A 13,208-nucleotide genomic window follows, 5' to 3' on the forward strand; every position below is an offset into this window, starting at 1 on the left:
ACCCCTCCCCGTTGGTTGCTAGCACTCCCCCACCCATTAACCAAGATCAAATGAGTGAACCTCATTTCACGCAACAAGATTGGCCAACATTGAGCCCGACTCCAAACAACCAAAATGAAGATTTTGAAGAGGAGAATGATGAATACGAGGAGGATGACAACGAAGTTGATCTCCATGACAACAATGTGGGTGATCTCGACCAATATCATGTGCAAGAGACAATGGACCAATCCATCCCTTTTTCCCGTGCATATGCATCGGACTCGGATGACGATGGTCCCGATGAAGAAGTTGATGAGGAGGGGTTCACGCAGAAGGAGGCCCAAGAATTCAAGAAGGTATTCGGGCGGGATCACAAGACACCATTGTTCAGGGATCTTAGTCTCGCGGATGAAGCCGTTGTGGATGGTGGCAAATGCATATCTCTTGGAGCCAGGCCAAGTCCTCACCGTGATTTGGAAGACGGCAAGAACGAGATATATCCCGGTTGTGAGTTTCAATCCTTCTTGGAATTGAAGATGTGGCTCGACAACTACTCGGTTACACATTACCGTCCACATAACTCGGACGCCAATGTGCATTACATGGTCAAATGTGAAGTGCCAAGATGTCCATGGATTGTGCGTGCAAGGCCATGGAAAGGAGGTCCCACTTGGCGCATAGTGAGTTGTCTACCAACTCACATGTGCCGGCACAAGAATGCGGATGATGAGCTTGTGTACCAACAACATAGACAACTCATGTCCGAGTTCATTGCTTACAGGTTATCCAACTAAATATCCACACTTCCAATAATGAGCATCAAGAGTGTCATTGACCTTGTGAAAGCCATCTTTCATTACAAGGTGAAGTATGGCAAGGCATGGAAGGCGAAGCAAGCCGCATTCAAGATGTTGTATGGAAATTGGGAGGAAGCATACAACCGACTCCCTAGGTTGTTGTTAGCTATGGCCACCACAAACCCAGGCATGGTTCACGTGATTGAGCCTCATGGGCACCAAACATTGATTCATAACGGGAGGACCGTCCGAGCTGCAAGCCTTCTGTGGCTCTCTGGATAGCCATGGCCAGTTGAGCAGCGCCTACGAGACGGGCGCTGCACTGTATGGTGCGGCGCCTAAGCATTGGGCGCTGCACAGTACAGTGCAGCGCCTGGGTGTTGGGCGCTGCAGTGCTGTTAACTGCCAAACTACAGAAACAGATGCCATTTTGGCCTCATGCAACACTCACATAACTTGCTTGAACATCGCTAAAATTATTGTAAACTGCACATACTGAACAAAGACAACTAATAAGTTGAACATCACATCATTTAGGACAATTCAACAATACTACTAGTTCGCAAACACAAATACCACACTAGTAATAGTTCACCAACATATAACATAACGTCACAAGTTCATCAACCTAATGAAACGGCTACAAGAGCACTAATAAACACAAGCACTAATGCCTTCCGCGCGTGTTCCTGGTGCCACGCCTGCAGGCAATCTTCTTCTTCCTAGGTGGACGAGCCTTCTCTTCCTGCACTTCCTCCTCCGCCTCCGCCTCCGCCTCATGATCCAAGCTAGCCATCTGCGAGGTCCCTACGACCACCTTTGGGTTGCCCCTGTTGTCAAAGTCATTGGGCGTGTACCGGCGTCTGGGCTGCCTAGGCTTGAACACATATGGGGACCGAAGTTGAGCGTCCGCCAAAGTCATGTCATCATCAAGCTCATCGCCCTATCACACAATCAAACAATATGGTGAAGACCGATGTCGTAATTAAGTGAGAATCACATCTAAAGGATTAGTCATACCTCTTGGGTGACCGCACCCTCATCATCCAGATAAGCATGTGAGGAACTCACATCGTCCCTCTAATGGTGAGATGAGGGGTCTGATGGTGTACCAGACCTAGAGGCAGATGGTTCATCAAATTCGGGATCGCGGCAACCGAGAAGATTCGATAACCGCCTTAACTTCTTGGCCTGACGCTGTAACATGAACAAGTGTATACGATATCAGACTCCACAACATAGACTGGCTCTCATAGTGAATGCGATATGTACCTTGAGAAATGCTCGTAGTGAACCATCATCATTGCCTTTTCCAACCGGTGTTTCCTCCAGAATAGACTGGCTCTCATCAGTTGCTTTCCTGATCTCGGTGCGTTGCGGATGAGAAAGAATGAACACGTTAGCCATTCAAACATGTGTAATACGGCCAACTGGAAAGTAAAGAAGAAACACTTTACCACATAGTTAATCACCGAAACAGCAGGGACTCCGTGCCCTACCCTGACATCTCTGTTGTACTTCCCCTTTGATAGATCCTCAAAGTTTATGGGTTCTTCAAGAATATCCTCATTATATGCCGGCGGGCATATCTCAACTCGAGTATTTTCAAGAAGCCATCGTATGCAGTTATCAAAAGCAAGTGGACTATGCTCACGAAGCTTGGCGCGTGCACTGCTACGAGCTTCCTCCACACAAAGCTGGAAGCGGGTAACATACGAAGCATGATGCTTGTCCCAGTCCTTTATCTTCCGTTGCCTTCTCCTGTCCAACATGCATGGTACAAAACCAAACATTAGCAAAATCAAGGAGTGACGATGGTTAGTCAATACGGTTCATGCTCTCTTACCTATGAAGTGCTTTGTCCGTATCCACCCATTCCGGCGGGTGAGGCTGGAACAGACCAAACTGATGACACACGTGATGTGGCAAATGAAACTCAACAGCCCAGTTGCATATCAGTGGGCACCGCATACGCCAGAGATCCCTATCCCGCAAGCACATCGGGTTGATGGTAAACTCCGGGGTGTACCCAAGTCTGTCATCGGCGCCATATGGCTGCCAATCCACCTATGAAATAGGGCAACAATGCAAAATTGGTGAATTTTTTTCAAGCAAACATGAGAAATGACTGAAGTAATGACCTCGTTACCTGCTCAGGCGTAATAGTGTCCAACTCGGCAACGTACTTCTAGTACATGAGATTGACATCGTTCGTCATCTCGGAAACCACATCCCACTTGTAAGCCCAAGTGGGGCGCCGTAATTCATCATCTTCATCTTCATACCAAGGATTAAACCTGACGCTCTTCGGGCGTACAACAGGTAGACGCTCCCAGCTCCATATAGAAAGTAGAAGCATATTACCACCAATGCCTGCTGAGGGAGTCCTGGATTAGGGGATGTCCGGATGGCCGGACTATACCTTGAGCCGGACTCCTGGACTATGAAGATACAAGATTGAAGACTTCGTCCCGTGTCCGGAAGGGACTTTCCTTGGCGTGGAAGGCAAGCTTGGCGATACGGATATGTAGATCTCCTACCATTGTAACCGACTTTGTGTAACCCTAACCCTCTCCAGTGTCTATATAAACCAGAGGGTTTTAGTCCGTAGGACAACATATAGAACAACAATCATACCATAGGCTAGCTTCTAGGGTTTAGCCTCTCCGATCTCGTGGTGGATCTACTCTTGTACTATCCATATCATCAATATTAATCAAGCAGGACGTAGGGTTTTACCTCCATCAAGAGGGCCCGAACCTGGGTAAAACTTCATGTCCCTTGCCTCCTGTTACCATCCGGCCTAGACGCACAGTTCGGGACCCCCTACCCGAGATCCGCCGGTTTTGACACCGACATTGGTGCTTTCATTGAGAGTTCCTCTGTGTCGTCGCCGTTAGGCTTGATGGCTCCTACTATCATCGATAGTGATGAGGTCCAGGGTGAAACTTGTCTCCCCGGACAGATCTCTGTCTTCGGTGGCTTTGCACTGCGGGCCAATTCACTTGGCCATCTGGACCAGATCGAAAGCTATGCCCCTGGCCGCCAGGTCAGATTTGGAAGTTTAAACTACACGGCTGACATCCGCGGGGACTTGATCTTCGACGGATTCGAGCCACTGCCGAGCGCGCCGCACTGTCACGACGAGCATGATCTAGCTCTACCGCCGAACAGTGCCCTGGAGGCCGCACCCGCATCGGCTTCGACCCTTAATTTGGAGCCAATTGCGCCGATCGAGGATGGGTGGTTGGACGCCACCTTGGGGGCTGCGATCCCAACGGCGATCGAGCGAAATACCAGCCCCGCACTCCACGAGACTCGTGACTCCAAGGAGCCGGAGTCCTCTCCGGACTCCGAACCCTCCGCGCCCCTGCCGATTGAATCCGATTGGGCGCCGATCATGGAGTTTACTGCCGCGGACATCTTTCAGCACTCGCCTTTTGGCGATATTCTGAAGACTCTAAAGTCTCTCTCTTTATCAGGAGAGCCCTGGCCAGACTACGGTCAACAAGGTTGGGATACGGACGATGAAGAAATTCAAACCCCACCCACCACCCACTTTGTAGCCACTATCGACGATTTAACCGACATGCTCGACTTCGACTCCGAAGACATCGACGGTATGGACGCCGATGAAGGAGACGATGAAGAACCATCGCCTATTGGGCCGTGGAAAGCCACCTCGTCATATGACATATACATGGTGGACGCACCAAAAGATGACGACGAGGAGCGGAAGGACGCATCGAAGGCTTGTTCCCTCGAGAAGCAGTCAAAGCGGCAACGCAAGCGCCGCCCCAAATCCCGCCTCGACAGAAATAACGATCACACAGACCCAGCGCTGGAGCAGGGTGAACCGCTACCGGACAACGGTAATCCGGATAATCAAACCGAACAAACAAATTCTATCAAGGATAATAGTCCGGATGACATAACGCCGGACAGGCACCCGGAGCAGCAGAATGCCCGTAAAAGGCTTGTTGCCACCGTGAGGAGTCTTAAAAAGCAGAAGCAAAGGCTCAAGGCTGCGCAAGACATACTCCAAATCAGATGGAGTAAAATACTCAACACAGCAGCGAGGTACAGCGACAATCGCCTCCCCAAGAGCTACCCAAAGCGGAAGCTGCTACCTGAATTCGATGAGGAGGCCTTAGACCCCCCCACAACCAAATATCAAAGCATCCAGCTGGCCGGACAGACGACCCTTCTGCCAATACAGAGCGGCATACAACGCCACTCACAATACAACACGCGACCCATGCGAGGGCTCGCACCCAAAGGACGGGGCAACAAGATCCATCTATGGACCACGCAAGCGCGCCCCAACATACAATGCAACACAACAAACATCCGAACAACGCGGTACACCCAGCTACAGGGGTGCCGCACACCCCCTATGTTTCACCGATGAGGTGCTGGATCATGAATTTCCAGAGGGATTCAAACCCATAAACATAGAGACATACGACAGAACAACAGACCCTGGGGTCTGGATTGAGGACTACATCCTTCATATCCATATGGCTCGAGGAGTTGATCTCCACGCCATCAAGTACTTACCCCTCAAGCTCAAAGGCCCAGCTCGTCGCTGGCTTAAAGGCCTCCTCGAAAGCTCCATTGGAAGTTGGGAAGAGCTTGAAGATGCCTTTCGGGCAAATTTTCAAGGGACTTATGTCCAACCTCCGGATGCGGACGATTTGAGTCATATAACTCAACAGCCCGGAGAGTCAGCCTGAAAGCTTTGGAACGGGTTTCTTACTAAAAAGAACCAGGTTGTCGACTGTCCGGACGCCAAAGCCTTGGCAGCTTTTAAGCATAGCGTCCGTGACGAATGGCTTGCCAGATACCTCAGCCAAAATAAGCCGAGAACGATGGCCGCATTAACAAGCCTCATGACCCGCTTTTGCGCGGGTGAGGACAGCTGGTTAGTCAGATGCAGCACCAGCGACCCCAGTACATCTGAAGTTAGAGATGGAAACGGGAAATCACGGCGCAACAGCAATAACAAACGCCGGAATAAAGAAGACAACATGAAGGGCGCGGTAGTAAACACCGGATTCAAAAGCTCTCGGCCAGGTCAGCAAAAGCCGCCCTATAAAGGCACCAGGGATGAACTGTCCAAGCTCAACAAAATTCTGGACCAAGTATGTCAGATCCATAGTACCCCTGGTAAACCTGCTAATCATACCCACAGAGAATGTTGGGTCTTCAAGCAGTCCGGCAAGCTCAACGACGTACACAAGGGGGAGGATACACCAAGTGAAGACGAGGACGAGCCTCACAAGCAAGACACTGGGGAACAAAAGAAATTTCCACCAAAAGTCAAAACAGTAAACGTGTTACATGTGATCAAGGGAAAAAACAACGTGGCACTCCCAGGAAAATATATCCAAGTGCCTGTCACCGCAAAGTCCTGCCACTGGTCGTCTCAACCGATCACTTTCGACCATCGCGATTACTCAGCAAGTATCCGACGCGCAGGATGGGTTACCCTGGTATTAGACCCAGTAATTGGCGGATATCACTTCACACGAGTCTTGATGGACGGTGGCAACAATCTAAACCTAATATATCAGGATACAATTCGCGGGATGGGGTTAGACCCAACAAAAATTCGCCATAGCAATACTACCTTTAAAGGAGTAACGCCAGGCCCAGGTGCTCGTTGTACGGGCTCCCTCCCACTACAAATTATATTCGGCTCCCCCGATAACTTCCGTCGCGAGCATTTAACCTTCCACATCGCTCCGTTCCAAAGTGGCTATCAAGCACTGCTCGGACGCGAAGCTTTCGCTCGCTTTAATTCAATACCACACTACGCCTCCCTCACACTCAAGATGCCCGGTCCACGTGGCATCATTTCAGTGAACGGAAATATCAAGCGATCTCTGCGCGCCGAAAAGAGTGCGGCTGCCCTGGCAGCCGCACACTAAAGGCGCCCGGACCAGCGAACGCATCCAATAGGTCGTCAAGACCTCAGACACAACTAATCAAGTCCGGCGCCGCTATTTATACCGAATAAATGGTCACACCCCTATTTGTCAATACAAGGGGCTCAACGCGCGCAGACAAGTGGCAATTTTTTCTCATCTTGAATTATACATGGTTTCTTTAAAAACTATCTTATTGCACGACAACTTTTTCACCTAAATTCCTCTCTTTTACAGACGATCATCGTGCTACACCCGTCCAGGATACGGCACAACGGAGACACAGGCGCAGACGTGCAGCAGGGACCCACTTCAAGGATTCCTTTTAGATTAAGACCCTGCGTAAACCTTTTTTACTGTCTCTTGTTGATACATATCCATCATTGAGAAGGATGCTGACGTCTTGGCATGTGGCCACGCCAGAACAATGCACGTACCTGGACACAAGGGGCTTCTTACAAAGGTCATTATTTAGGCCCGGTTTATACCACAAAGACCGAATACCTTAGGGAGTGTTCGGCATCGCGAGTTTGGCCCTATATGCATCAGCTCCGAATCATTGTCTTTGGTCAAATGTTGGGTTTGCCTGGCTCCTGTGTTTTGGTGCCTTACGTTCCGCTTTACCGGCTAAGGTAGCACCAGGAGAACTACTGCGATTGTGCCCTGGTTCATCCGGACGAGCACCTCAGTAGAGAAAGCCGAAAACTGACTGTCATGATATAGCGTGAGACTGGTCAACCACTCGATGACCTGTTGGAATGTTAGAATTCCTCCGCCTTAACGAAGGGCCGTTTTCCGGCCAGGCATGTACGCACCCCGGGATCGGGAGAGTGCGGAGCCACCAGGGGCTATCTAGTAGCCCCACTGTCAAACTCCTATGGCTAAGTGAAAGTGCTAAAGCATTATAGTCCGGTTGCCTCGCTCGCTCCGCTATCACCTCCTTAATAGGACCAAGACGTTGGGTTAAGTGTGAACGCATGTTTTTTGCGAGCACCTCCGCATTATATGCGTGGGGGTTGAAGCCGACGGCTGCAATCTTTCAGGTTATACACATGTATACATAAACGGCCGCCCAGGAGGCATCATATTACTTTCAGGCAAAAGTATAAAAATAGCCTTATAAAAATTTATAAAAGCATTTCGCTTACAATGATATTACATATCACTCAAACATAATATTTTTTGAGCACTGGGTCTCTATCAAACGAGCACCCTCAAGAACTTCTTCAAAGTAGTGCTCAGCAGCCATTCGGCCTATGGCCGAATCCCGCGCTGCAACAGTGGTAGCATCCATCTCCGCCCAGTATGCTTTAACACGGGCAAAGGCCATCCGTGAGCCCTCTATGCACGCTGACCTCTTCATCGCATCAATGCGCGGCACCACGTCAAGGAGCTGCTGCACCAAGCTGAAATAGTTGTTCGGTTTTGGCCTTTCTGGCCATAGCTGATCCACAACAGACCTCATGGCGAGTCCGGACAACCTATTTAGTTCGTCCCATTCGGCTAATTGGTCAGTCAATGAAAGCGGACGCTCGGGAGAATGGAATTATCTCCAAAACAGCTGGTCCACTTCACGGTCCGTCTGACCCTGGAGGTACTTGGCCGCATCGGCAGCGCTCGCCGCCAAATCCATATACACATCCTTCGAACTCCACAGCCGATCCAGGGGGGCATACCGTGGATCTCTGAACTTCCTCCGCAACATAAAGGATTTCGCAGCTACAATATCCCCGGCTTCACGCAGCTCCTCCTTCTTCGCCCTCATAGCAGAGCGGATGTCTTTTTTCGTCGCAGCAGCCTTCTCAAGGTCCGATGCCTTCGCTAGGTTTTCCTTTTCAAGAACCCGGCAATGGTCGGCGGCGGCTTTTAATTCTATGGCCATCTTGGCCATCTTATCTCGGCTCTTGCCATGCGCGGCCTTCTCGGCTTTCAATTCTTCGGCCGCCTTTAAAGCAGCTGCATGACCAAACCTCGCTTGTTCCTTGGCTCGGGCAAGTTCTGCACGCAAGGCTTCAACAGTGGCAGCTCCATCTGCAGTCACAACATATTAAAGATACTAGCATCATGCTGCTCTTACTATGTGGTGTTTACCAGATAATGACACTTACCCTGTGCCTCGTCAAGCCTTTTGTTAACAAGCTCGATGTCGGCGTCTGCCGCATCCAACTGTCGTTTTAAATGGGCAAACTCGCTTGTCCGGCTAGCCACCGGAGCTTCCATCACCTGCACATAGAGGCAGTATGGTTATTACCTGGGAATATGATCCTCTGTTCGTTGTTGTTTCCGACGACAACCAGAGTCTCAGGGGCTACTATCTACACAGGGCACACCTAGCATGTGCAGGACTATCATACATTATTTTACGTACCTCAAAGCCTGTCAGTAGACTCATAAAAGCTTCATGCAATCCGCTTTTGGCGGACGAGATTCTCTCCATCATCGTATTCATCAGCATACGGTGTTCATCTGAGATGGCCGCTCGCCCCACCAACTCCCTCAGAACATCCGATCGCACACCAGACGGTGCCAGACTCTTTTGTCTGCTCTCTTCGGCAGCCGGACACTGGGAGCTTCGGGGGTCAATGGGATTATCTTCTGGCCTCACCGGACTCGGAGAGGCCCTCCGCGACAACACTTCGGGGTCGCCCGCTTCCGGAGCGGAGGAGTTCGGAGGAGGCGTTTCGCTCTCCATCATCTCTGGAAGAAGATCCCCCGAAGACGAGCTCATTTGAGAGGGGCTAAGGCCCGAACTGCAGAGATATATGCAGTGGTTATTTTCTCAGAAGAAAAAGATGGCATACCTGTACTATTAAAGTATTTCGTGTCACTTACGACTCGCTGGAGAATTGATCCCCCCGCGGACTTTGTGCGGCAAAAGCACCCCCCAAGGTAGGAACCTATGTAAGGGACTTCTTCTCCCGTTTGGAAGCTTTGGCTTCCGAATCCCCGAGCGTAGTCCTTTTCCTCCTCCGGTCGTCTTCCTTCATGGAGACGCTCGCTCCCTCGGTTAGAATGGGCAGCATTGGGGGCCCGTGTTCGCCCGTATTATCCTCCCCGGTATCTTCCTTCAAGGGCTCCGGGCAAGGTGCGACCTGGAGCATCTTTTCCAATACCGGATTGTCCAAACCCTCAGGGAGGGGGGCCGAACACCGAATCAACTTCGCCTTTGTTAGCCAGTCCTGGTCAAAAAGCGAGCTCTCAGAAATAACTTCGTAACAAAAGAGTGATAGTATGTTCGGCCGGAAGATTCCTTACCTGTATGGCGGCGCGGTTACTGCTCAGGCCCACGTCCTCGGTGATTTCCGGACACTCTACCTGAGGTCCGAAGAATGACTTGTACATCTCCTCGTGCGTCAGGCCGAGGAAATTTTGAATGACACGCGGTCCCTCGGGATTGAACTCCCACAAGCGAAGGGGCCGGTGTTTGCAAGGCTGGACTTGACGAACCAGCATAACTTGTATTACCGCAACCAAACTAAAATCTCCATTGAAGAGATCTCGAATGCGGCTTTGCAGTATAGGCACGTCCTTGGCTGGACCCCAGCTCAGACCTCTGTTGATCCATGACATCAGTGGTGGTGGAGGGCCCGAGCGGAAAACAGGGGCGGCCGCCCACTTGGCACTTCTAGGAGCCGTGATGTAGAACCACTCCTGTTGCCACAATTCAGACACCTCTGGAATGGAACCTTTGGGCCATGGAGCTCCCGTCATCTTGCATACTGAGGCACCTCCGCACGCTGCATGTTGCCCCTCGATCATCTTCGGCTTTACTTCAAAGGTCTTGAGCCATAGGCCAAAGTGAGGGGTAACCCGGAGGAAGGCCTCACACACGACAATAAATGTCGTGATATGAAGAAAGGAGTCCGGGGCTAGATCATGGATATCTAGCCCGTAATAAAACATCAAACCCCTGACGAAAGGATCCAGAGCAAGGCCTAGACCTCGGAGGAAGTGGGAGACGAACACGACGTTCTCGTTGGGTTCGGGGGAGGGGACGGCCTGCCCTCGGGCAGGCAGCCGATGCAAAACCTCGGCGGTCAGATATCTGGCCTCCCTCAACTTTTTGATGTCTTCTTCCGTGATGGAGGAAGGCACCCATCGGCCTTGAAGGCTAGATCCGGACATGATTGAAGGTTCGGAGCACCTGACCTAAACTTTGGGTGTTTGAGCTTGAGGTGGGGGAAGGATTCGATTGAGCACGGGAGGGAAAAAAATAAAAGCCTTGTCCCTTTGTAAAGAGGGTGAATATCAAGCGTCCTCTCCGTGGCCGTTTGGACTTGCCTATAGTCTAGGAGTCCTAGAAGCGGTTGGGTTACCCACGCCCGTATTGATGAGAATCCCGGAATAAGGGGACACGATCTCTGCTTTAACAAGACGTGCCAAGGAAACCACCTCGCATGACGCGCTGAGGTGGGATAATAAAACGATTCGAATAAAGGCTTGGCCATGAGTCGGACACTATCTTTGTGTTCAAAATCTTCTATGAAGTACTTGGAGGAGGAACCCGCCTTGCAATGCCGAAGACAATCTGCGCGTCGGACTCGTCGTCATTGAAGCCTGGTTCAGGGGCTACTGAGGGAGTCCTGGATTAGGGGGTGTCCGGATGGCCAGACTATACCTTCAACCGGACTCCTGGACTATGAAGATACAAGATTGAAGACTTCGTCCCGTGTCCAGAAGGGACTTTCCTTGGCATGGAAGGCAAGCTTGGCGATACGGATATGTAGATCTCCTACCATTGTTACCGACTTTGTGTAACCCTAACCCTCTCCGGTGTCTATATAAACCAGAGGGTTTTAGTCCGTAGGACAACATATAGAACAACAATCATACCATAGGCTAGCTTCTAGGGTTTAGCCTCTCCGATCTCGTGGTGGATCTACTCTTGTACTACCCATATCATCAATATTAATCAAGCAGGACGTAGGGTTTTACCTCCATCAAGAGGGCCCGAACCTGGGTAAAACTTCGTGTCCCTTGCCTCCTGTTACCATCCGGCCTAGACGCACAGTTCGGGACCCCCTACCTAAGATCCGTCGGTTTTGACACCGACACCTGCACTACCTGTGATCCTGCAACACGCATCGTCCAGCTGCATATGAAAGAAAAACAATGTTAACTTGACAGCAAGCTTGCATTGCTAATGAAGAAATGAGTTGATCACAAAACAGACCAACTACCTGTTGGTACAAGTAGGCAAGAGTCGCTGAACCCCAGCTCCATTTGCTATCGAAGACGGTCAACGCCTTCAGCCACATCCATGGAGCGTTCTTGCCAGTGGAGTCAGGAAACAAAGTCCTCGACACAACATACCACATGTAGACACGAGCATGTGTCTGGATCACATCATCAGTGGCATCCGGAGGGCACGTCACAAAGTGAGTTTGAATCCACGTGAAAGCAGCTTCGGCTGCTTTCATTTCCTTCTTCTTCTTCTCTTCTCCCTCCTCTACATCAGCCTCAGCCTCGGTAGGAGCCATACCGATAAGAGCAATCATCTGCTCGCGCCACCCATCAGAATCGGTGCTCATACAGAGAGGCATCCCGTCGATAGCAAGACCGGTGATCAACGAGACATCCTCGAGCGTCACGGTCATCTCCCCAATCCGAAGATGGAAACTATGTGTCTCCGACCTCCACCGATCAGCAAGAGCGGACACCAGTGGAGCGTTCAGATTCGGCGTGGACCGGCTGACCAACTGAATCCACGGGAGTAGTCCTGCCTGCTTGATGTACGGTGTGTACCGCTCATCGTAAGGCATGGCAGGACCAGAGACCCCGTGATACCGAATCTTCACAGGTTCAAGCTTCTGCAAAAAACAAGTAATGACAAATCTTAGGGCATGTAAATTTCAACTTAAGGCAAATTTGCAAAATATTTAGATTACTCGTTATTACTATCTCCTTCTCGCACATCATGTAGGCCCGGTGTTTCGTGTCGTAGACATCGTCGAGAAGCCAAACCATCCTTACAAAGTTCCAACAATAAACATATATGAGTTCATCTTCATCTCAAATATTGGTATACACTAAACATCTAATGTGTGTTCAATTACAAGAATCTCAACATCTCCTTCTCACACAATGAATATGTCATATGTGTTCAAATAAACTCAACATCTAATATTTCAAATAAACTCAACATCTAATATATATCTAAACAAACATCTCATATATGTCTACAAAACTCAACATCTCATAGTTATCTATAAAAATAGGCATCTCATATATATCTAAAAAAACTAAACAATCTAGGGTTTCACTAACAAGAACCATAAATTGTGAACTAAGCAACAACACTACGGTACTACCACTATGACTACACATCCTAAATCAAGCAAATCAAGGGTTCCATCAAATCTTGGACAAATCTCTAAAATGGCAACAAATTTACGGAGGAAAAGAAAAGGAACGGAGGAGTTTACCTAGTAGGATGGATTGGAGATCGAATCCACGGATCAAATCTTCAGATCTGAGAGGGATTGGGGGAGGGGATTCG

General features: G+C 49.9%; 1 pseudogene; it reads right to left on the reverse strand.

Moving 5' to 3' along the window:
• Nucleotides 1–1,446: 1,446 nt before the first annotated feature.
• LOC119333587 lies at nt 1,447–12,676 on the reverse strand (annotated as a pseudogene).
• Nucleotides 12,677–13,208: the final 532 nt, after the last annotated feature.

The sequence above is a fragment of the Triticum dicoccoides genome, chromosome 7A, assembly GCF_002162155.2.
Source record: "Triticum dicoccoides isolate Atlit2015 ecotype Zavitan chromosome 7A, WEW_v2.0, whole genome shotgun sequence".
In the NCBI taxonomy this organism is placed as follows: domain Eukaryota; kingdom Viridiplantae; phylum Streptophyta; class Magnoliopsida; order Poales; family Poaceae; genus Triticum; species Triticum dicoccoides.